Source organism: Phacochoerus africanus, chromosome 6, assembly GCF_016906955.1.
Source record: "Phacochoerus africanus isolate WHEZ1 chromosome 6, ROS_Pafr_v1, whole genome shotgun sequence".
NCBI lineage: Eukaryota > Metazoa > Chordata > Mammalia > Artiodactyla > Suidae > Phacochoerus > Phacochoerus africanus.
The window spans coordinates 57,645,811-57,673,242 of NC_062549.1; positions in this window are offsets into that span (position 1 = coordinate 57,645,811).

A 27,432-nucleotide genomic window follows, 5' to 3' on the forward strand; every position below is an offset into this window, starting at 1 on the left:
AGACATACCCAAAAAAATATTACTCAAACTAATGTCAGTGAGTATGTTGCCTATATTTTCTTCTAAAAGTTTTATAGTTTTAGGCTCTATATTTAAGACTTTAATTCATTTTGAATTAATTTTTGTGTATGGTGTGTGCATGGTGTGAGGGTGGTCTAGTTTTGACTATTTTGCATATAGCTGTCCAGCTTTTCCAACATCCTTTATCAAAGAGGCTATCCTTTCACCATTGTATACCCTTGCCTCCTTTGTGGTAGATTAAATGCCCATATGAGTGTGGGTTCATTTCTGAGTTCTCTGTTCTGTCTCAGTGATCTTTGTATCTGTTTTTGTGACAGTATCATACTGTTTTGATGACTCTAGTTTTGTAGTATAGATTGAAATCTGATAGCGCAATACCTCCAGATTTGTTCTTCTTTCTCAAGATTGTTTTGGCTATTCAGGATCTTTGGCGTTCCCAGACAAATTTTAGAGTTATTCGTTCTAGTTTTGTGAAAAATGCCATTGGTATTTTGAGAGGGATTGCACTTAATCCATATATTCCATTGGGTGGTATGGTCATTTCAGCAATATTAATTCATCCAATCCATGAATATGGCATATCTTTCCATCTGTTTTGTTATCTTCAATTTCTCTCATCAGTGTCTAAAATTTTCTAAGTATAGATGTTTTACCTCCTTAGTTAGATTTATTCCTAGGTATTTATAAGTGTATTGCTTTATGCAATTATAAGTGGGATTGTTTTCTTATTTCTCTTTTTGATAGTTCATTGTTACTATATAGAAATCCAGCAGATTTCTGTACATTGATTTTCTATTTTACAACTTTGCCAGATTAATTCCTGAGTTATAGTACTTTTTTTGGTGATGTCTTTAGAATTCCCTGTGTATAGCATCATGCCATTTGCAAACAGTGACAGCTTTACATCCTCTTTACAATTTGAATTCTTTTTCTTCATTTTTCTCTTTTTTCATTGTTGTGGCTAGGGCTTCCAATACTATGTTGAATAAAAATGGGCATTCTTGTCTTATTCCCAATCTTAGAGGAAATGCTTTCAGCTTTAAACTATTGAGTATGATGTTAGCTGTAGGCTTGTAATACATAGTCTTTATAATGTTGAGGTATGTTTCTTCTATATCCACATTGTTGAGATTTTTTATCCTAAATGGATGTTGAATGTTATAAAAAGCTTTTTCTGCAACTGTTGAAAAGGTCACATGATTTTTATTCTTTAATTTGTTAATGTGGTATATCTCAATAATTAACCTGCAAATATTGAATCATCTTGCACCCTTGGAATAAACTGCACTTGATCATGGTATATGATATTTTTTAATGTATTGTAAATTCATTTTGTTAGTATTTTGTTGAGGACTTTTTTCATCTATGTTCATTGAGGATATTGGCCTGTAATTTTCTTTTTTGTGGTATGTTTGATTTTGATATCAGGGAAATGCTGGCCTCATAGAAGTAGTTCAGAATCCTTCCTTCCTCTGCAATTTTTAGGAATACTTTGAGAAAGATAGGTATTAAATCCTCTAAATGTTTGGTATAATTCACTGTGAAGCCCTCTGGTCCTGGACCTTTGTTCACTGGGAGTTTTTTGTTTTTTTTTTTTAATTACTGGTGTTTCATCTATTCATATTTTTCATTTCTTCTTGGTCAGTCTTGGGAGATTGTACATGTCTAGGAATGTATCCATTTCTTGTAGGTTGTCCATATCATTGGCATATAATTTTTGTCATAATCTCTTATGATCCTTTTTATTTCTGTGATGTCAGTAGTAAGTTCTCCTTTTTTATTTCTGATTTTATTGATTTGGGCTCTCTTTCTTTTTTTCTTGATGAGTCCAACGAAAAATTTGTAAATTCTTTTTATCCTTTCAAAGAACTAACTCTCAGTTTCATTGATTTTCTTTTGTTTTAGTGTTTATTTCATTTTTTTTTCTGCTCTAATCTTCATGATTTCTTTCTTTTTATTAACTTTGGGTTTTTAATTTTTTTTCTACTTCCTTTAGGCTATTTATGCAAGATTTTTCTTCTTTCCTAAGGTTATCTTGAATGGTTGTGAACTTCCCTCTTAAAATATTTTCTGCATCTCCTAGATTTTGGATTGCTGTGTTTTCATTTTCATTTGTCCCAAAGTGTTTTTAAATTTCTTCTTTAATTTCTTCAGTAATCCATTTGTTGTTTAGTAGCATATTATTTAACCTCCAAGTGTTTGAGTTCTTTGCACTTTTTTTTCTTGTAGGTTATTTCCTCAAAGATTTTCTTAAGCTTGCACTTTTTTTTAATTGTGTGTTTTTGATGGTGAAGAATACTTAACACAATTTGGTGCTACTAACTTGATTTGAGGTAGAGTAATAGTAATTTCATTCACTGTTGCTTTTATGCCATAAGAGCAAATGCCAATACTTTTAAAAAGGCAAATAAAAACCTTAGCATTATCATGGAAATAACTTTTTCTTTGTGAATCCTCTGAAAGAATTTCCGAGACCACCAGGGTTTAATAAAATCATGAAAACAAGCTTTCTTTTATATAATTGTTCGGGGAAATAAAATCTAATTTCAATTTATGCTATCTTGGGCAGTAGTTGCTGCAAAAGTTAACTATTATAATTTCAGAGATAAATCTGTGATCTTTTGGATAAGCCACATAAGCCAGGTAAAAATGCTGTTAATAACCTGTTATTCTAGTTAAGCTCAAATATAAGCAATCAGCAAGTTCTATTCTTTCTACTTCAAAAATAGATCTGTTACATTCATATACTATCACTCTATCTCCTCTTCTAGTCACTTAGACCAAGCCATAGTATCTATCTCCTGAATTACTGTGTTTGCTTCCTACATATTTTCTCTGTTTCTACATTTGTTTGTATAAAATGAAACCTCCATAATAGGTAGAGTGCTCTCTTAAAAATATAAGTCATACCTAAGAATCCCCTTTCTGAAAATCTTTCAGTAGCTTTTACTGCCAATGGAATAAAATTCAAGTTTCTCCCTATATCCTATATAATTTGACTTTGCCTCACTTTCTGAACTGATCATGTACCATTGTGTCCTTGCTCACCATTTGCCAGCCAGCCTTACTGGCCTTTCTCTTTCTCAAATTGACTCCTTATAAAGCTAGAAGAATGTTTAGTACATGTAAGATGCCCAACAACTATTGGTTAAAATAATAAGTTTTATCGTATGTAGAATTTTGAAAAGATAAAGCCTTAATGTAGTATGATTTCATATTGGCAATCTTGTGGTCTGGAACCAAGGACAGTGTCAAATTGGCTTGAATTTTAAAAAAAATTCTGTGCATGCTCATGATGTCATTTATAGACAGTACTACCAGTATTAAACTGCTATGTTTGGTCTGCTTAGGTACCTAAAATCTAAACCACTTTGCCAGTAGGCACCAATGAAATCCTGATTAAATTTGTAACTCCTCCCCTCTAAAATAAAGTAAATATGTAAAACATTTGAGGTGTTCCCCTCATGGCACAATGGAACGAATCCGACTAGGAACCATGAGGTTGCAGGTTTGATCCCTGGCCTCGCTCAGCGGGTCAAAGATCCGTCATTGCCCTGAGTGGTGGTGTACGTCATAGATGCAGCTCAGATCTGGCATTGCTTTGACTGTGGCATAGGCCAGTGGCTATGACTCTGATTAGACCCCTAGCCTGGGAACCTCTATATGCCGTGGGTGCAGCCCTAAAAAGACAAAAAGACAAAAAAAAATTTTGAAATGTAATTTCAAAGAAACACAGAAATCTTACAGCCTACTGATGGACTCCAGAGGAAATCTTTGGACTTCAGTGTGTCCCAAAGCTAAATAGTATTTGAAAGACAAATCATACAACAGGTAAAGTATTATTGAACATTTTGAGGCTTGAGGAGATTATAAATACTTAAATTAAGAACTAGAGAGAAATTCCAGATTTAATTAGAGAATATAAAATATTGATATTAAAATATAAAATGTTAAAATTTAGAAAATAACTTCAAGTTCAAACCTCCCATTCTTGACATGACAAATATGGAAAAGAGACAATATTTTGTAAGTGACTTACTGCCAGACAGAGAGAATATTATGGCAGATCTGTGACAAGATTCTAGATCTTTTTGCACCTACAACTTTTGTTTATCACAGCATGAGGCTTGTTTGTATTGGGGAGTTTTGATGAAAAATGAAGTAAAACTGGGAATTGGAATTACTGGCACAGTTGTAGTTGTCTTCTGCAGAAGAATTGGCTTCAGATGGACCCCACTTGCACAACTTCCCTATACTCTTACTCCAAATCTGTCAGGAGTCACAAAACATATTGTAAACTGTATTTACAATATTTACACATATATGAGATACCATATATTACTCCAAATCTGTCAGGAGTCACAAAAAATATTGTAAACTGTATTTACAATATTTACACATATATGAGATACCATATATTATCTGGAGAAATACTACAAATGTATTAAAAAATATGTCTATATATTACTATAACTTGTCTCAAATACATGTCCTAAAGATTACATGTGTGTATGTAGACATACACACACAAACACACACACTTTCCAGGTTACAAAGAAAAGACCAAGAGTCTAATATTTTACTTCATCCTTTCATTCTTGATGCTGAAAAATTATATAACTTTTTCTCATTGGAATGCATAAAAAGAATAAGAAAAAGAAAAAAATATTTCTATCAGTTACATATCATGTGGAGAACAATTTCAGGCATTCTGCTGTTTGTTGTAGGTATATAGCAGCCAAGGACATTTATGATGAAGAAAGTATTTATTAAGTGTCTACAGAAGTAGAGGTACTTTGCTTTGGAACATAGCGTCCAAAGTACATTTTTCTTCTGTCTTTCAGATGATTACATTTTAAAGAATAATTTAAGTGGACTTCTTAAAAAAATAATCAAAAAAATACAAGAAGCCATTAGACAAGCAGTGCTTATATTGGCTCCTTAATTATTATTCCAAAGCTTTTAAAAAATCAGCATTTGATAGACATAGAGTAATAACATATTCCTAACTGGGTAGTTTACAAAATTCCTTTGTCTTCATCTTTTTCTTTAACCCTCACAACCATCCCTGTGATAGGTGGCAGTTATTTGTTCCTACATTTTTTTTTTTTTGGCTTTTCTTTTTAGGGCCACACCTGTGGCATGTGGAAGTTCCAGCTCTGTGGAAATCAGAGCTGCAGCTGCTAGCCTATACGTCAGTCACAGCAATGCCAGATCCAAGCCACACCTGCAAACTTCACCTCGGCTTGCAGCAAAGCCAGATCCCTAACCCACTGAGCGAGGTCGGGGATCAAACCCTCATCCTCGTGGAGACTAGTTGGCTTCTTAAATCACTGACTCACTACAGGATTATTTGTTCCTACTTTAAATATGAATGAAAGTTGAGTTGATTATATCAGGGGAATGTTACAAAAAGGTACAATTGTTATTGCTAAGATGATGAGTCTAATAATAAATAAAACATCAGGATAAGAGATATATATAAACTCTATTATGTATAGAGATAAGTATAGCTCTTTTTTACACATTTATTTTTTAACTGAAATGTATTAAATGCCTAGGATTCTGCCACTTTCAAATCTGATTTTACTCTTTTTCTTCCCATGTATCTGCTCGGGCACTTTGTGTCTTTAGATTTGAATAGGTACATGAAAGAGGAGATGGGAAAAGAAAAAAAATTAGTCATAAGACTAATTATGTTTCTTCTTCCAATGATACTTCTCAACTTTGAGGAAAACAAAAACCAAAACAAAGTGGTTCCCCTTTTTCTATAATTCTTGCTTTGACAAAGAATAAAAGAAAAGTAAGATATTAACTTCTCAACCTCTGACCTTAAAAATCAGAGTAGACAATTTCCAAGGAATAATTTTGGGAAATATTGCTTTTAGTGGAAGTCACATGGTTGAAATTTCAGCCAGTACTTGAAATGTCATGCTCAAACTTGAGACTATTTTAACAACAACAGTTAATAGCAAATGATGGGTTATAATTTATTTTTGGGATTTAGTAATTCCTTTTCCAAGAATTCACTATCTTCCATATAAAGAACTTCTTTTTATTAAAAATAAATGCCTTCTTGGATAGCTTTGGAAATTTTTTTCAGTGACCCTGTTGATATATTCTAGATTATATAATTTAAAACAAAAATTCCCTTTACAGTCCCATAAAAGTCAATTGCTAAATTTGTCTAAAATACACTAAACAAAAAGTAATATTACATGATCATATTATGAGATCCTCTATTTTTTGTATGAGAAGTAAATTACATAATAACTTTTCTAAGTTAGGTTTACAAAGTACCATTTACCAAAAATGGATACTATACTCACATGTATTATTTTTATTTGTAGAATATCCCTGGCTCGAAAAATCAGATGGAGCCTGAGTTAGGTCAGATTTTATTCTAAGGACCGTGTGAAGTCACTTGGGGCATTTAAATAGAGGAATGATACTATCTGATATCCACTTTGAAAGATTATTTAAATTGATGCTGATGCGTGAGTGACAGATTACAGGAGAAGGAGAGTGACAACAAGGAAAAAACAGATGAGTGCCTCAGCCTTGATTTGGACAAATTTGACACTTGGTCTAAATAACTGGAATACAACAGTGCATTATCTGGGAATACGGCACACTGCTCAATTTAAAGACATGGCATCTAATCAGCTCCTATCAGCTGTCTTACAAGAATACAGATCTTTTTTCCAGTGATGTCAATTTGTATTTTAATTTAAAGAAAAAGATGTAAACTCATTCTCTTGTCAAAATATTGGCAACCAATCAAAATTTATTGAAAAGAAACACTTTGGGAGCTAAATAGAACATGCCTTTAGGTTAGATTTACCCAAAAGGCTCTTAGTTTGCTACCTCAGGGGTGAATTGACATTTGGGGAGTCTGCTTCTTTTCTTTCTTTCCTCTTTTTTTTTTTTTAATCTTTTTAGGGCCACACCTATGGCATATGGAAGTTCCCAGGCTAGAGGTCAAATTGGAGATGTAGCAGCCGGCCTACACCACAGTCACAACAATGCAGGATCCTTAACCCACTGAGCAAGGCCAAGGATCAAACCTGCATCCTCATGGATCCAAGTCGAGTTTGTTAACTGCTAAGCCACAAAGGGAACTCCCAAGTCTGCCTCTTTTCTTTAATGAAGATTGAAGCTCATTTTTTTTTTTTTTGGAATTTTTCATTGACAGAGTATTTTTCTGCAGCTGCAGTGTACATTGTTTCAGATTACTGTTGTTCTCTATATTTCCTGACTCTCCAAGTTAAGCAAAGATCATCCTCCCACCCAACGCTGAATGAACAAACATCATAGAAAGAGATAAAAAAGAATATAGATAATTTCAGAGTTCCTGTTGTGGTTCAGCAGGTTAAGAACCCAATTAGTATCCATGAGGATGTGGGTTTGATTCCTGGCCTCCTTCACTTCCTTAAGGATCCAGCATTAACACAGGCTGTGGGGTATTTTACAGATGCAACTCGAATGTGTCACCATGGTTGTGGTATAGACCTGGAGCTGTAGCTCTGATTCACCTCCTAGGCTAGGAACTTCCATATGCCCTGGGCGCAGCCTTAAAAAAAATTTTAAAAAGAATATAGATAAACTTTGTATTTTCATTAGTTCCATTCCTTTTTACTAGGTTGAGGATTAGGTAGTATCATATACAAACTAATAATTTATATCAATAAACTATAAAGATAATAGTTCATAAATATGTTTATGTTGGATTTTTCCTCAAAGCTAAATAACTCTCTGTGCACTTGCTATCACTGGAAAAGAATTCCAGAGAATAAGTGATCAGCAAAGACTTAGGGAAGTTATGTTAGAAAATTTATTGATTTTATTTCTGGCTTTCATGTAAACCAAAGGCAAAGATCTCAATCTTCTAAAAGATATGACGGTTTGGGACTATCTTATGATTTATGTCTGAATTTAGATAAGTTATGCTTCATTTGTCTGTCTGTGAGTGCCTAACATAGTACTTAACCTGAAAATTTAGGTGCTCAAAAATTATATTTCTCCAACACTAGACTACTGGCTGATGTTGATAAAATATTTTCAATGGTAAATTTCTACTTTTGAGATTACTATTTTTTTATCACAATCTGCTTTTCATCACTTTGGTCAGGCTAGCCAGCTGAATGTACACTCAGTCTTGTCATTCTCATACCAAAATTCTACCAATGCTAATTTCCACATATGTACCTTGGATCTTCTTCTTATCGTCCCCTGTTTCAGTTACCAGGTTAATCCAAGCCATCTCATCTTGCCTAGGGTATTACAATATATTATCATTTGGTCTCCTTAACTCTACTTTCTCTGAAATCTATTTTCCATAGAGAAGTTAGAATGATCTATTTAAAATATAAACCTGGAGTTCCCGTTGTGGCTCAGTGGAAACAAATCCGACTAGTATCCATAAGAATGTAGGTTTGGTCCCTGTTCTTGCTCAGTGGGTCTGGGATCCGGTGTTGCCATAAGCTGTGGTGTAGGTCCTAGGCACGGCTTAGATCTGGTGTTGCTGTCACTGCGGTATAGGCCAGCAGCTGTGGCTCCAATTTGATCCCTAGCATGAGGCCAGGGACCTAACCTGATCCTCATGGGTATTAGTCTGGTTCATAACCTGCTGAGCTACAATGGGAACTCTCTTACCTAACTTTCTAACCTCACACTCCTCTATTATTTCTCTTCATCTCAATGGTCTGGCAGGTAGCTGTCTTGGCACTTGCTATTCCCTGTCAGACCACTCTTCTCAAAGGTATTTTCATGTCTCATTCTACTTCATTAAAATGGCTACTCAGATAGTTCTTCTAAGGAGCCTCTCTCGATCACTTCATCTGGTGACCTATACTGGTTATTCCCATCACTCTGTTTCTTTCCTGATACATGTTACAATCAGAAATAATATTTTTGTTTATTAATTACATTGTTCATTACTAGAATGTAAACACCTTAAAAATACTGAGACCTCATGTATCTTGATCCCTGATATAGAAAAGATTCTGATAAATACACACTTTAAATTGAATTGATTTAATTGCAATTATTTTGGATAAGCTTCACGACTAATAAAACTCAAACTGTTTCAGCAGTCAAGTATTTATTAAGAAGCTACCATACTTGGAGAATTATAGCAACGGTTTTGAAAGGTAAAAGAGAAATATAAAACCCAGTACAACTCTCTGTCCTTAAAATTCTACATTCACCATTTCTACATCAGATTTATCTCATAGAACATTCAGTCTTATCAAGTAGGCAAAAATAGAATAGGCAAGGGAAAACAGGTACAATTATTCATGAGACAAAAGAAAAAGAAAAACAGCTAGTTTTATTTCAATTTATTTGTCATTGGGGGCAGAATATTTCCTTATGCCATAAAAGAGAATAGTTCTCTCTTCCACTATTTAAAAATCTTTTTAAAAACTTTTTCAATTATATAATCTGTTATTTTCATTTGTCTTGCAGATGAGTAATATAAAATTATGAATTTTCTTTCATTTATCCTTCTCAAAAGTCAATTCTGATTTTTTTCTATTGTTAAGTAATTGTGCTGTCAATATTCAGCTGTTAACCCATGAGGCAGTTATAATTAGGATCAAGAAACTGAATGTAGATAATGACTTGATGGTTCTCTAGTTGCCTATCAGAAATGTTTATTTTTGTTCAAAGCTGTTTTCATCAAAAATATGTTTTCTGATCCCCATGCTAGAGTTTTAGGTTATTAGTCTGAAAAGATCACACATAATATTTCATTCTAGCTTATTTTCTTACCTCCCACTCTTTTTCTCTGCATATTATAAACATTTTTTTCAAGTCAAGGTGATTAGAAATAGCCAGAAGCTATCAAAAAGCACTAAGTAATGTTTCTAGAATGTATTTCTATTGAAGCTATTTATCAATAAATTTAATTCTTTAAAATAACTTTAATGTAAATACTTTTGAACCAATGTTTTTCTTCATCTTAGAAATATGATTCTAGTGGAAGTGCCAAAAGGGAAATATTGCTAGATAGATTTTTTTTTAAAGAAAAAAAAATTACCTTTATTTTTCAAATTGCTTAGAAATTAGCTTTTAGGATGTTGGAAGAAGAGGAGGCAGAGTTAGCAGAAGAGAAGTGGTAGAGGAGTATACTAAGACCTCAAATTTGTTTAATTTTGATGTGAACATCTCAGATTGCATTTTTTAAAATAACAACTAAGATTTTAATCATACAATGGAAAAAATTCTATGTTAAACCTGTTTGGAACACCATGAATTTTAATTAAGCAATGATTCTTTGTATTCATAATGGGATCTAGTTAGACTGCCAAATCTGATCAAGAGATTTATTGATACAAAAAAATCTTGGAGGATTTTTTTATAGACTTTGCTATCACATTTATAGGGCTGTGTCTCTAATTTTTCTTGACATTTCACTGTAAACTGCAGGGGTAGAGGGTAGGACAGCAGATCCATAATGTCCAGAAAAATTCTAAGGATGACAACTTGAACTGTTACCCAACAGTCAACCAAGAATGAACCGCATCATGTTTGCTTCTTTCATTGAGTTCCAAAGCCCAGCTCCAATCACAGGTCATTACCCAGAGAGAGAGAAGGAGACAGAAAAAAATATTTCAAGAGATAATAGCTGAAAACTTCCCTAACATGGGAAAGGAACCACTCACTCAAATCCAGGAAACACAATGAATACCATATAAAATAAACCTAAGGAGGAACACCCCAAGACACATATTAATTGAACTGACCACAATTAAAGACAAAGAGAAAATCTTGAAAGCAGCTAGGGAAAAGAAACAAGTAACATACAAGGTAACCCCAATAAGGTTATCAGCAGATTTTTCAGCAGAAACTCTGCAGGCCAGAAGGGAGTGGCATGATATACTTCATGTGATGAAAGGAAAAAACCTCCAACCAAGATTCCTTTACCCAGCAAGGCTCTCATTCAGATTTGAAGGAGAAAGCAAAACCTTCACAGATAAGCAAAAGCTGAGATAGTTCAGCAACACTAAACCAGACTTACAACAAATACTAAAGGAACTTCTTTAGGCAGAAAAGAAAAGACAGCAACCAGAAACAAAAATACCACAAATGACAAGGCTCACCAGGAAAAGTATATACACAGTAAAAATACAAAATCATCCATGCACAATTATCCCACCAAAATCAGAAATCATGGAGTTCCCGTCATGGCGCAGTGGTTAGCGAATCCGACTAGGAACCATGAGGTTGTGGGTTCGGTCCCTGCCCTTGCTCAGTGGGTTAACGATCCAGCGTTGCCGTGAGCTGTGGTGTAGGTTGCAGACGCAGCTCGGATCCCGCGTTGCTGTGGCTCTGGCATAGGCTGGTGGCTACAGCTCCCATTCGACCCCTAGCCTGGGAACCTCCATATGCTGTGGGAGCAGCCCAAAAAAATAGCAAAAAGACAAAAAAAAAATCATGAGAAGAGGTGGGTACAAATGCAGGACACTGGATATGCACTTGCAATTAAGAGAACAACAAGTTAAAACAATCTCATATGCATATAGATGCTTATATCAAAACTTCAGAATAACTGCGAACCAAAAATCTACAACTGATACACAAACAAAGAAAAATCAACTCAAATACAACACTAAAGATAGTCATCAAACCAGAAGAGGATAGAACAAGGGAAGAAGGAAAGAAAAAAGAGCAACAAAAACAAATCCAAAACAATTAATCAAATGGCAATAAGAACATATATATCAATAATTACCTTAAATGTTAATGGACTAATGCCCCAACCAAAAGACATAGACTGGCTGAATGGATAGAAAAACAAGACCTATATATATGCTGTCTTCAAGAGACCCATTTCACTTCTGGGGACTCATGCAAATTCAAACTGAGAGGATGGAAGACAATATTTCGTGCAAATGGGGATCAAAAGAAAGCTGGAGTAGCAATACTCATATCAGACAAAATAGACTTTAAAATGAAGAATATTTTAAGGGACAAAGAAGGTCATTACATAATGATCAAAGGATCAATCCAACACAAAGATATAACAATTTTAAATATCTACGCACCCAACATAGGTTCACCACAATATATAAGGCAACTGCTAACAACCTTAAAAGGACAAATCAACAAAAACACAATCATAGTGGGGGACTTTTAACACCCAACCTACAGCAATGGACAGATCAACCAGACAGAAAATCAGTAAGGAAACACAGGCCCTGAATTATGCATTAAACCAGATGGACTTCATAGATATTTATGGGACATTCCATCCAAAAGCAACAGAATACACATTCTTCTCAAGTGCACATGGAACATTCTCTAAGATTGATCACATCCTGGGCTACAAATCCAACCTTGGCAACTTTAAGAAAATTGAAATCATATCAAGCATCTTTTCTGACCACAACGCTATATACCTGGAAATCAACAAGAAAAAAAACTGCAAAAAACACAAACACGTGGAGACTAAACAACATGCTACCAAACAACCAATGGATCACTGAGGAAATCAAAGAAGAAATTTAAAAATACCTAGCAGAAAATGACAACGAAGATATGACACTCCAAAACCTATGGGATACAGCAAAAGCCATTCTAAGAGGAAAGTTTATAGCAATACATGCCCACCTTAGGAAACAAGAAAAAGCTCAAATAAACAAGCTAACTTTACATCTAAAGCAGCTCGAGAGAGAAGAACAGATAAGACCTAAAGTTAGCAGAAGGAAAGAAATCATAAAGATCAGAGCAGAAATCAATGAAATAGAAACAGATGCTGACTGACAGATATTGAAAAACTTATGGTCTCCAGAGAAGACAGTTTGGGGGGTGGGGGGAATGTGCTTGGGTTGTGGGATGGAAATCCTGTGAAATTGGATTGTTATGATCATTGTACAACTACAGATGTGATAAATTCATTTGAGTAATTAAAAAAAATTTGTGACTTCAATTTCTATGTGGATGATTCATGCAACACCTTGGCTTCTCACATTCTTGACTTCTACTCCTGCTCATATTTTTCTGCTTGAGCTCTATTATATACCTTCATGTGGACTTACCACCTGTTATACTTCAGGACCTCAAATCTCTTCTTTAAAGCATGTTACTCTGAATATATACCTAATATATTCCCACCTCACTTCCTCAGTTATTTTCATGTTCAGATTTCTTTATTTTCTGATTGAGATGTCTGTTGACTCTATAACTTTTTCACTATCATGCACCTCATGTGTTCTTTTCCCTACTTACCTGCCATGGTCCAAAACCTGTCATCAAAAAATATCATGTTTACTTGCTCTTTTCTTCCTCCATTACAAGAACATTCTTGAAGATTTCAAGTTGCTTAAACCCAATTATCCACTTACTTACTACCTACCTAGAGTATAATAAACATTATTGAATAAATTTTCACACCTGTGCTGGCAATCATAAAAACAACAGCAACAACTCTACATGGTCTTTTGTGACTGGTTTCTTTCACTTATCATAGTGTTTTCAAGGTTCATCAATATTACAGACTGCATCAGTATTTCATTCCTTTTTATTTATAAATAATATTCCATTGAATAGATATAATACAGTTATTAATCCATTCATCACTGGATGGACATTTGGATTGTTTCCAATTTGGGGCTATTATATTGGGGTAATTTTTCTATGAATATGTATGTACACGTTTTCATATGCGCATATGTTTTTATTTCTCTTGGTTGTATATGAATGGAATTTCTTGGTCACAGTAGGTTTAACATTCTGAGAAACTGCTAGAGTGTTTTTCAATATGACTACATCATTTAGCATTTTCACAAGTAATTTATCCTGGTTCTGATTTCTCCACATATTCCCCAATTCTTGTTATTATCTCTCTTTTTTATTATAGTCATCCTGGTTTGTGTGATGCAGTAACTTAATTGTGGATTTTTTTATTTGTTACTTTGTTTTTTAATTTAGCCATACCTGTAGCATGTGGAAGTTCCCTGGCCAGGAATCCAACCCACATCACAGCTATAACCAAAGGCACAGCTGTAACAATGCCTGATCCTTAACCCACTGAACCACAAAGAAATTTCTCAACTGTGATTTTGATATGCATTTTCCTGATGGCTAAGCTGTTGTTTCTCTATCAGAAAAATATTTACAAATTTTACTCTTACTTTGCTTGATGCTCCTTCTCCGTCTTATATCTTTTAGATATCATTTTCTATCTAAAACGTTGGAACATCATGGTTTTACCTAATTTTCCTGTCTTGGTGATTGTCTAGTCCTTGTGTTTAAATACCATGTATATACTGATGTCAATTAAAGAATTTCATCCAGCTCTACATGGGTTGACTCTTTAGCCACTATAGTCCCTGACTTTCAATACACCCTGAAAGGAGTTCATGGTAGAGATCAGCAATGCAACATTCTGTGCTCTGGGACAAATGGAAGAACAGACCATCAGAGAGTTAGATATTTTCAGGAGAAAAATTTATGAACTTCTTGCATCTTCGCATACTTAGAAAAGCACTGAAGTCATTAACTAAGATATCTGTGCCTAGTAACTAGCAGTAACCTTCTACCAAGAAATGTGTTTGATTGCATGTATCATTACCCCAAATCATTATATGCTGACCTGCCCCTTGACCTCATGGGAGCAGTTCCTCAGAGCTATATGAAAGGTTGTCTCCCAGGCTATAGTTCCCAGTAAGTGCCCAAATAAAACTGAAACTCACAGCTCTTGTGTTGTGCATTTTTATTGCAGTCAGCACTGATTACTCCCAAATTTTTATTTTTAACATTGACTTTTTCTACGTACTTCTTTTCATTCAGTTTTACCATAAATTTATTATATTAGAAAGAGAATTTTTATATCGACAGCATCTAGATCCAATCATTTCTATCCTGCATGATACTCTCTATTTCATTAAATTACATCATTATCCATTCAGTCATCCAGGATCCAAACCTAGAAGCCATCCATAATTTCTCTTTTTCTTATCACTTATGACCATTCTGTCAACATCACATTTGAAATACCATCCAGATATGTCCACTTCTTTGCCACAGGCCTATTCCTCTACATAACACACTATGGCAGTAGACACACTATGGCAGTAGACTACTTATCTCTGCTCTTGACACTCTTACAAATTCTCCTCTTCACAGAAGAAACTACAAACTCTTTAAAACTTAAATTAGATCCTGTCCCATTCAAGCAGTAAGTAATCTGGTATTATACTTAGTGATTTTGGGGTTCTTGAACAAGGAAATATATAACATATAATATGTGCAGGAATTGCCCTTGATTTTTTTCAGGAAACTGATGATACTAAAATTTTGAATCTATTTTGGTAACATTAGATAAAGTAGAAACTATAATATTTTTATAATATTGGATAGTGAATATTGGAGGGCAGGTTGGGAAGAGTTAATTATTTTTCAATCGGTGTCATCCTATACCTGTATTCCTTGGGGTATTCAAAGTACAAATATCACATCTTAAAATGTTACTCACTATCATCTCCTGCGGTATTAATTTAGATCAGATGCTAAAGTAAGAAGTTACAGAATTACATAAAGAGAAAAATAAAATAAAAGACATGTTTTTAATTTGCTGAAGTCACTAGCTACCTGGGGTGCATTAACTCACCTGGGGAACCAGGCAACTGGATAAGGTAATCTCTGGAGCAACTTTCAGCTTTAAAATTATAAAATGTCTCCAGTGATGTGTAATTAATCTAAAGATCAAGTTATATAAGATCTTTACTGGAAGTATTTCACTTCTACTGCCAGGAAATCTTTGGCACTTTAAATACAACTATTTTTTGGTACTTAGGAAAGCTGCCAGAGAGTGAATAAACATTAAGTACTAAAACTTTCTGTTTATTATCAGAGTAAATACAGTAAAAGCAGAAGTGACTTTTATCCTTCATACCAAATAATTAGCTAATTAATTACTTTTCTCATAGAAAGTGGTAGTTTTAGAAAAATGGTCCATTCAGTTTCTGTACAGTTTTGATTAATGTTTCAAGATAAATGTTCCCACCAGTCCAAGTTGGTGCTAATTAAGCGAAGCTTCAAATATAAGGAGCTGTGTTGACACCAGATTCTCAGTTCATATAATAACTCACTAGTTTTCGGCAACAATTTTTCAAAGTTAATCTAACTTTCATGGATGGAGGAAAGCAAAAGAGCATTATGCCAAAAGAGTTTGGAAAAATAGGAAAAGCAAATTAGAGAAAATCAGTTGATACAAGGATAATAGTCTTATTTTCTTTGCCTGTTAAGGAAAAAGTGTGTGTGTGTGTGTGTGTGTGTGTGTGTGTGTGTGTACTGTATATATAGTATGTGAAAAAATGGTAATTATAAAGCACAAATCCAAATTTTGATGGCAGTTATTACTATGTCAGTACTGTTAGTCACTTTCATTCCTACAGGCCAGTGTGTTTGCAGGTCTTGGCATGTTCATGTCTGTAGTATCAAAGAAGAAAATAATGAATTTTTGGGTACAGAATTTCAAGGAGTGCTGGTAGGCAAAATGAGATATAGAAGTGTTTTGTGTCCTTTTGACTATCACTGTTTACAAAGGAAAATGTTTTCTATCACCTGTAATTTTTCAGAGTTGCAAATTGTTATGCCAAACATGGCTTTGCAGATTTCTGGAAGGCAATGGAATAAACATTGCTGTGTGACAAGTTCATACCAAAGGAATAATTTTTCTGTTCCCCTTTTATTTGCTTTTTATAATTTTATTGAGATATAATTAAAGTATAATATACTATCATATTTAAAATTCACAGTTTAAGTTTTGATATGTGTATAAACTATCATAATAATCAAGATAATGAATATTTGTACCACCTTCAAAACTTTTCTAGTCTACCTTTGTCATCCATTCTTTTCTCTATCTGCTTCTTCAGTCAATCACTAAGCTGCTTTCTGTCACTATAGAGTAGCTTTCTTTCCTAGAATTTTATATAAATGGGATCATATATATCTACCCTTCTTTTTGACTGGCTTCTTTCACTTACTAAAATGATGTTGATATTTATCCATGTTGTAGGTTTTGATAGTTTCTTGTTTCCTTTTTATTGCTTAGTAGTACTCCATTGTATGAATATACCGCAATTTATTTCTACATTCACCAGTTAATGGCTTTTTGGGTTGTTTCTACTTTCGGTCTATTATAAGTAAAGGCCCTATGAAAATTTATATACAAGTCTTTGTTGATAGCTATACTTTCATTTCTTTTAGGTTAATACCTAAAAATGGGATAAGAGTCATATGGCAAATTTATGTTAAACTTGATAGGAAACTTTTACACTCTTACCCAGAGTGGCTGTACAATTTTGCCTTCCCACCAGTAGTCTATGTCTTGCATCTTTGCTAACACTCAGTATTTTTAGATTTTAGTTATTAATAATAATAGTTATTATTATAGTATTATAATAGTTACTCTAATCGTTACATAGTCCTATCTCACTGTAGTTCAAATTCGTGTATCTCTGGTTGAGCATCTTTTCATATGCACATTAGTCATCTATATTCTTCTGTAAAATGTTTACTCAAATCTTCTCCCCATTTTTAACTGGGCTATCTTTTTATTTGTACTGTAAGAGTTCTTTATATTTCTGGATAAAATTCTTTGTCTCACATATATGTTATGTATACTTTCTTCTAGTTCACTGGGTTTTTCCTGGAGCAAAGGTATTTTAATTTCCTGAAAACCAATTCTTCAGATTCTTTCCTTATATGTTGGGTAATTTTTATATTTCTAGATAAGAAAAGTTTGCCCGCAGCCAAATTGTAAATATTTATTTCTGTTTTCCGATAGTTTTACATTTCTATATTTTAGTTTTAGATATGTGATCCACTTTGATTTAACACTTGTATATGATGTGAGGTAGGGCTTATACTCATTTTTTTTCTCATGCAGAAATGCTATTGTTATATCACTATATATTGAAAGAACTTCTTCTGTTGAGTCAAGTCTGTTGAAAATTAATTTAACATATATATGTGGGTCTACTTCTAGGCTATCTATTCTATTCCATTGATTTATATATCTATATTTTTACTCCTACCAAACTCTCTTGATTACTATAACTTCTATAATAAATTTAATATTGTTCTTATTTTTTGAATTGCTTCAGTTATTCGTTTGTTTTCATTCTATATACATTTTAAAATCTATTTATCAAATTAACACAGAAACGGAATTGCATTTAATCTGTAGGTCAGTTTGGAGAGAATTATAATCTTAGCAGTACTGAGCTTTCCACTTCATTAATATTGTATCTTTCCTAGTTTGAGTCTTCTTTAATTCCAATCAATGATGTTTGTAGTTTCAATGCAGTGGTCTTGAATGTTTTGTTGCATATTTTCATAGGTATTTTAAGTTTTTGATGCTGTGGTAAATGGATACTTGAAAATTGTTTTTTAATTTTTGCTGCCATCAAGTGAGGATCCATTGATTCTTAGATTAAAATTATATCCCATAACCTTGCCAAACTAATTAATTAGTTCTGATAGGTTTGTAGATTTGAAGTTTATTCTAATTAATTAAGTATATATTTGTAAATAGGACAGTTTTATTTTTAACTTATATTTCTGCATTTTATTTTTCTTTTTGGCCTGATTTTCACTGACTTGAATCTTCATTGCACAGTTGAATAGAAATGGTAAGAGTTGACATCTTTGAGTTATTCATGATTTGGGAAAGAAAAAAGTATTTCACTGTTATGTAAGATATTAGAAGGTTTGAGATAACGGTTTTAAAATTTTGGAGTTCCTGTCATGCTCAGTGGTTAGCAAACCCAACTAGGATCCATGAGGATATGGGTTCAATCCCTGGCCTCACTCAGCAGGTTAGGGATCCCGCTGTTACCTTGAGCTGTAGTGTAGGTCACAGAGGTGGCTCGCATCCAGCGTTGCTGTAGCTGAGGTGTAGGTTTGTGGCTACAGCTCCATTGCACTCCTAGCCTGGGAACCTCCATATGCCATGGGTGTGGCCCTGAAAGACAAAAAGACCAAAAAAAAAATTTTAATAGACACAGGGCTATTCATATTTTCTACTTCTTCTTTGCACAAAATTTTAAGATATCCAATTTATATTTCATATAAATTGTTGAAGATTCTGGCATAAGGTTGTTCACAGTATTTTCTTATCCTTTGATTTTTAAAGACCAGTGGTTATAAGACCATTTCTGCTTCTGGTAATGATGACTTTTGTTTGATTAAATTTTTCTTGTGATTTTTTTTTCTTTTTCCATTCATCTATTCAAAAACTAACTTAGTCTTTGCTAGTCTTATCAAATGTATGTCTATGTTTTATTTAGTAATTCAGTTCTTTATTATTTTCCACTTTTCTACTTTGATTTGCATTGATCTTCTTTCTCCAGTATCTTAAAAATGAACACGAGGTAGTTGGTTTTAGGTTTTTCTTTTTTATGCAAGTATTTTAAAAGCTATATGCTTTTCTCTTAGCACTGATTTAATTGCATCTAACAGATTTTATACGTTTTAAATGTCATTAGCTCAAAATATTTTCAAATTTTCTCTGTGATGTAATCTTTGATTCGTTAATTGTTTAGAAGTGTGTTTTAAATTTTCCAGATAATTTGGATTTTCGTAGATAGTCTTATTACCAAGGGCTTCTATTTAGCTCCATTGTGGTCAAATTATGTGTCCTATATGATTTTGATCTTTTTGAATATATTAAGACATTTCTATTAGCCCAACATACGGTCTATCTTGGTGAATTTCCATGTGTACTTGAAAAGGATTTGAATTCTATGGTTATTGTTGTATCCAATGAAAACTTGTAATATGTCAATTGTTTTACTGATTTATTGCCTTCATTACCTTATTTAAGACTCACCATACACAATTAGATATTTAAAGAGTTCTGGTAGATAAATCGTCTTGCACAATATCTGTTATATATGTTAAACAGATTTTCATTTTCTACCCCTTTTTCTTATGATCCACCCCATACTTGGACACTTTGTGCTCTTGATTAAAAATTGACACATTTAAGAGTTCCCACTGCAGCTCAGTGGGTTAAGGATTTGACATTGTCTCCGTGAAGATGCGGGTTTGACCCCTAGCCTGGCTCAGTGGGTTGAGGATCCAGCATTGCCATAAGCTGCAGTGTAGGCTGCAGATACAACTCAGATCTGGTATTGCCGCAGCTGTAGTGAAAGCTGCAGCTGCAACTCAGATTTGACCCCTATACCAGAAACTTCCATTTGCCACAGGTGCAGCTGTAAAAAGAGAAAAAAAAAAAGGGAGACTAACTATCTCTACTATGAGACTTTAAATGCCAAATGGCTGCCATTATCCCTAGCACTTAATAAACATTCAATCTTTGACTCATTTTCTTATCCCCTTAAAACCTTGCTCACAAACTCAACAGTAGGAATGATCTTATATGTTAACCTTATTATATAGTTAAAGGGCCATGTTATATAGAGACATTTATGAATAGTGATCAGTTTTAGCAGACCTCAAGAAGACATAGTATGAATTTTGCTATCTACTTTTCTGTAATAGCAACATTATTCAAGGAGTACATCTAATCTCTTTCTATTCAGAAGACCTGATAAAAAAAAGTTTTATAAAAATACTCACAAAAAACTGTATGTCAATTAGGGGTTGTTAATTTTAATATTTTGAGTTACATTGTCTAAAAATGCTTCCTAGTTGGAAGATGAAAATATAAGAAATTTGTTTTTCTTCCCAGGGATACATTTTTATGTGCAGACTATTTAGAGATAGGATGAGATGATGTTTCTCTTTTGGCCTTAGGAAAGGCCTTCCTTTATTCTAATCAGAAAGTATGATTTTATCGCATATGTAAGATGATTCTGATGGCCAGTTATGACTTATTGGCTATGCATTTGTGTGAGGAGTAGACACTTTTTTCTTTCAGTGTTTCTAATTTAAATGAGAAATATTAACATGTATATTATCCTTTTCATGACCTAAATATGCTTTAAGGCAATTTCTCCAAAAAAATATATGAAATATAATTGTGATTTCATTTAGTAATTCTGTTAACTTTTTTGGGGGGGAGTATATTGAGAATCTTATAACTGTAAAACAATGACCAAGAGAAAAAGAAGAGAAGCTGACATATTAAAGCATGAACATTCTCTGGCAGAAAATCTGTCATGGGCCAATTGCCCAGAAATACAATTTCCAAATATGTGTCTAGGGCATAAAATACATACCTTTGTCTTAAAGTACCTTGGTACTCTCTGTTTTATATTTTCATATGTGATGAAGGAAATGAGAACTGGCAAGCATTTACTGAGAGAATGAAGTTGTGTAAGACCTGTATTGTGTTTCTTACTTGGAATTTGTACTTATAGCCCCCAGATCTGATTTCAGTTTAAGATAATGACCTCTCCCCCATTATTCATCTCAAAAGTTTCAGATAAGTTTGACTGTTTCAGAGACTGGCATAGGTTCTGATTGGTCTTGTAAGTAAGAGGCTCACAAGCCTCTGGTTACATAGTTGCTTCAAAAATGAACATGTGGCCCAATTATATCCAAAGAAATTAAATGATACATTTGCTGAAATTTGTCATAATCAGAGTCTCATTCTCTCCCCCAGATGAAAAATCTAAAATAATATAAGTACATTTGGCCCTTTGTATCCATGGGCCATGGATTTAGCCAAGTGAGGATCAAAAATGTTTGAAAAAAAAATTCCAGAAAGTTCCAAAAGCAAAACATGTTTGTCCCACACCAGTGACTATTTACATAGCATTGGCATTGTATTTACATCTATTTACAAAACATTCACGTTGAGAGATATTTATAAGTAATCTAGAGACGATTTAACATGTGCAGGAGGACATGCAGATATCCTACACAAACACTACACCATTTTATATAAGAGACTTTGGCATTTGTAGATTTGAGTATTTATGGGGGTCCTGGAACCAGTCTTCCTTGGAAACCAAGAGATAATTTTAACAAAGCCACTACTACCATTTGCAACCATCTGTGGTCCAACATTGCTGATGGCAAAATATAGATAGGAACTTTGTTTAGGTCTGATTTAGGTTTTACATGCCCCACTGCTTGACTTTTCAGAAGAGCTGATCTGCACATAACCTTGTTACTTAAGCCCCCTCAGCTGGGTTCTCTGTTACTTGCAAACGTGTTACTTCAAAGAAGGTAGAAAAGTCACCCTCTACCACACTATTCTGTCCCCAACAGAAGCTTTCTGTTATCTGCTTCTATCCACAACAGGACAATTCTTGGGCACAATTAGTTATATAAGAGTTACAGAGGCTCATTTCCATAGTCGATTTTTTCAGGGTGGAATTAATCTAAGTCAGTTAGAGGTTGGGCAGAATTTCTCAGTGGGTCTTGACATTTCAAGTCCACTAAGCTTTAGGACCTACTAATAGAAGAAAAGCATGTTTCCTTATTCTGCCTCTAGTCCTCTTGTCTCTATTCCTTTTCTCCTGAGTCATTTCTCTCTCTCTTCTAAGAGCAAATAAGTCCCTGAGACCGCATAGTCTTTGTCCATATTAAGAATTAAATACATTTTTCTAAAAGCATCATCATGCACAGAGTTCACTTGCCAAAATGAAAGGCTTTTTCTACTAGCAGGAAAAACAACTAGCGTTTACTTGTCTCCAACTTTCCTTTTCAGACTGGTTATGTGGCCATTAAATAACTTCAAAGGACTCAGTGAAACATTTCCCAAAAAAATTCTCTTGAAAAATGAATTCTTCTGTTCCTCATAAATGACAAAACAGTTGCAACTTTTTTTAATTGGCAACCCTTTTTTTAAATATAGACTATTAACTGGCAGAGTCATTCAAGAAGAATATCTGTCAGTGTTTTGTGAAATAACTCTATGTATGACTCCTGACTTAGCAGTTACATTCCTAGGTTAAAATCCCAGAGAAACTCTGGTTCAACACTCTAAGTAGATATGTACAAAGCCATTCATGTGTTTCAGGGGAGATGAAAGAAAGGAAGGCAACCTAAGTGTCCATCAGTAAGAGAATGAATAAATAAAATATTGTTTTCAGACATTATGGCATATGATGCTGTACTCACAGAATGTGGATATGTCTCATAAACAAAGTCCTCACAAAAAAAGAAAATGTAAAAAACAGAACAAGACCTACAGAGTCCATTTCTATAAAATAAAAAAAAAAAACACCATCACACAAAAAATACCACAAGGTTTAACAGGTAAACACAAACTTGGGGATACAGATCTAACACTCAAAGTGGGTGTTTAATAGAAGAGGAGAGAAATGGCACTTGGGTTTTGGAAAAAATTTAAAATAGATTCTGATCATCCACTATCAGGTGAGAAACATGATTAAACCAGTTCTCTGCTACATAAATTACAGCAACAACATAAAAATGACCCTCAGTGACCATTTGGAATATTTGTTTGGTATTTGTAGTTTGTATTTGGTAGTTTGTCTTTGAGGGCTTTATAAATATTTATTGGACCACAGGTAAAACTCATGTAATAAGAATATGAGGTGCCTATGTTTGAGAGTTCCCTCAGTCATGGTTAAATGAGGAGACATGAACAAAACTCAGAACAGGAGGTACTAATAGGTTTTTTGATATGCACTTTTACAGATAATTTGCTGTCAAATTATTTGCCAATGAATTACTTTTGGCATATAAAGACTTGCTTATCCCTTTGCAATTTAATATGTCATTAGCAAAAAGCATCCATATAGGAAGAGAAGAGATCAAACTGTCACTGTATGCAGATGACATGATACTATACATAGAAAACCCTAAGGACTCAACCCCAAAACTACTTGAACTGATTAATAAATTCAGCAAAGTAGCAGGATATAAGATTAACATTCAGAAGTCAGTTGCATTTCTGTATACCAGCAATGAAATATGAGAAAAGGAATACAAAATACAATACCTCCTAAAATTGCACCTCACAAAATCAAATACCTCGGAATACACCTGACCAAGGAGGTAAAGGACCTATATGCCGAGAACTATAAAACTTTAATCAAAGAAATCAAAGAAGATGTAAAGAAATGGAAAGATATTCCATGTTCCTGGATTGGGAAAGTCAATACTGTAAAAATGGCCATCCTACCCAAAGCAATCTACAGATTCAATGCAATCCCTATCAAATGACCCAGGACATTTTTCACAGAAGTAGAACAAACAATCCAAACATTTATATGGAACCACAAAACACCCAGAATCGCCAAAGCAATCCTGAGAAACAAAAACCAAGCAGGAGGCATCACTCTCCCAGACTTCAAGAAATACTACAAAGCCACAGTCATCAAAACAGTGTGCGACTGGTATCAAAACAGACAGACAGACCAATGGAACAGAATAGAGAATCCGGAAATAAACCCTGACACCTATGGTCAATTCATCTTTGACAAGGGAGGCAAGAACATCAAATGGGAAAAAGAAAGTCTATTCAGCAAGCATTGCTGGGAAACCTGGACAGCTGCATGCAAAGCAATGAAACTAGAACACACCCTCACACCATGCACAAAAATAAACTCAAAATGGCTGAAAGACTTAAATATAGGACAGCACACCATCCAACTCCTAGAAGAAAACAGGCAAAACACTCTCTGACATCAACATCATGAATATTTTCTCAGGTCAGTCTCCCAAAGCAATAGAAATAATTGCAAAAATAAACCCATGGGACCTCATCAAACTGAAAAAGCTTTTGCACAGCAAAGGAAACCCAAAAGAAAACAAAAAGACAACTTACAGAATGGGAGAAAATAGTTTCAAATGATGCAACCAACAAGGGCTTAATCTCTAGAATATATAAGCAACTTATACAACCCAACAGCAAAAAAGCCAATCAATCAATGGAAAAATGGGCAAAAGACCTGAATAGACTGTTCTCCAAGGAAGATACACAGATGGCCAGCAAACACATGAAAAAATGCTCAACATCGTTGATTATAAGAGAAATGCAAATCAAAACTACCATGAGATATCACCTCACACCAGTCAGAATGGCCATCATTAATAAATCCACAAAGAACAAGTGCTGGAGGGGCTGTGGAGAAAAGGGAACCCTCCTGCACTATTGGTGGGAATGTAAACTGGTACAGCCACGATGGAGAACAATCTGGAGATACCTTAGAAATCTATACATAGAACTTCCATATGATCCCGCAATCCCACTCTTGGGCATCTATCCGGACAAAACTCTCCTTAAAAGAGACACGTGCACCCGCATGTTCATTGCAGCACTATTCACAATAGCCAGGACATGGAAACAACCCAAATGTCCATCGACAGATGATTGGATTCGGAAGAAGTGGTATATATACACAATGGAATACTACTCAGCCATAACAAAGAATGACATAATGCCATTTGCAGCAACATGGATGGAACTAGAGACTCTCATAGTGAGTGAAATGAGTCAGAAAGACAAAGACAAATACCATATGATATCACTTATAACTGGAATCTAATATCCAGCACAGATGAACATCTCCTCAGAAAAGAAAATCATGGACTTGGAGAAAAGACTTGTGGCTGCCTGATGGGAGGGGGAGAGAGTGGGAGGGATCGGGAGCTTGGGCTGATCAGACACAACTTAAGAATAGATTTACAAGGAGATCCTGCTGAATAGCATTGAGAACTTTGTCTAGATACTCATGTTGCAACAGAACAAAGGGTGGGGGAAAAAATGTAATTGTAATGTATACATGTAAGGATAACTTGATCCCCTTGCTGTACAGTGGGAAAATAAATAAAATAAAATAAAATAAAATAAATAATATGTCATTAGCAACCACACATGTATATTTGCATAAGTTACTCTTTTTACTTTATTTATTTAAGGCCAAACCTGTGGCATATGGAAGTCCCTAGGCTATGGGTCGAATTGAAACTGCAGCTGCCAGCCTAAGCCACAGACACAGCAAGGCGGGATCCAAGCTGCATCTGCAAACTTTGCCACAGCTTGCAACAATGCTGGATCCTTAACCCACTGAGCAGTCTAGGGATAGAACCTCCATCCTCAGAGGCAATATTGAGTTCTTAACCCACTGAACCACAATGGGAACTACCCTTTTTACTTCTAAATCCCCTTTTTTCTTATTTCAAAGATGATGTATATGCATAATTAAAAATTTAAGAAATATTGAATGATTCTGAGAAGAAAATGACAGAGTCCATACATGTCCATCAAAAAATAAACAAAATAAAACATTTTAGTATAGATTAGTTTTAAGATTTTCTGAGTATGTGTGTGTGCACATGTATGTAACTACAGTTTCATATCCAACAAAAAGGGAACTATTATAATGCTATTTTGCAATTTTTCACTTTGCTATATATCATATAATTTTTCACATTTAATTAAATTATCTCATATTTAATGGCAAATGGAATGGCACTTTTTCCTTGAGAAGCATTTTTTTTTTTTTGGTCTTTTTGCCATTTCTTGTGCCGTTCCTGCGGCATATGGAGGTTCCCAGGCTAGGGGTCGAATCGGAGCTGTAGCCACCGGCCTACGCCAGAGCCACAGCAACTCGGGATCCGAGCCACGTCTGCAACCTACACCACAGCTCACAGCAACGCCGGATCCTCAACCCACTGAGCAGGGGCAGGGATCAAACCCGCAACCTCATGGTTCCTAGTCGGATTCGTTAACCACTGTGCCACGACGGGAACTCCAAGAAGCATTTTCTTAAGGACATAAGAAAAATTATTATAAAACAATTTTAAACTAAAACTGAGTAGGAAGAACACTACAGCCAGAGTACTTGGTGTAAATCCCAGCTGACACTCACCAGCTGCCAAACTAGGATAAGTCTTTGAATTCCTGTGTGTCTCCACTATCCCATCTATAAATGGAGAAAGTGGCAGTACTTGCCTTGTGTATTTTTTTGAGGTTTACAAGAGTGTGTGTGTATGTATGTGTGTATGCACACATGCTTAGGTTAAAATTACAGCTACATAATATAATAGCTATTATCATCAGTCAGTTGTTGTTGTTATTACTATTATTAGTATCAAGATAATTACTAGACTGAATCTCCAAAACAAAATCACCCTTGTATAACTTTGACACTTTCTATCTCTTCTTTGCATTGTCTAGTATCTACACAGTCTATATGGTCACTCTGAAGGAGACATAATTGGGACATTGTCATCTCATCTCTAACAAACACAAAATATATGCTCACACACACATGAACATCATGGGCAATTTGATTACCTTGACCCATCCTACACAATTGCACTCTGTCCTCATCACCCGAGGCAGGTTTCTTAAGACTTCCTTTTCTAAGAACAGCTAAAGTGAAGAGCAATTATGCGACCAGAGGCTGTAGGATCGTGCTTTTCTATGGCCTCTAAATCTGGACCCTCCTCTATCATCTAATGAAAATTAACACTATGCAATTGCAGAGATAAAATTTAGTGACT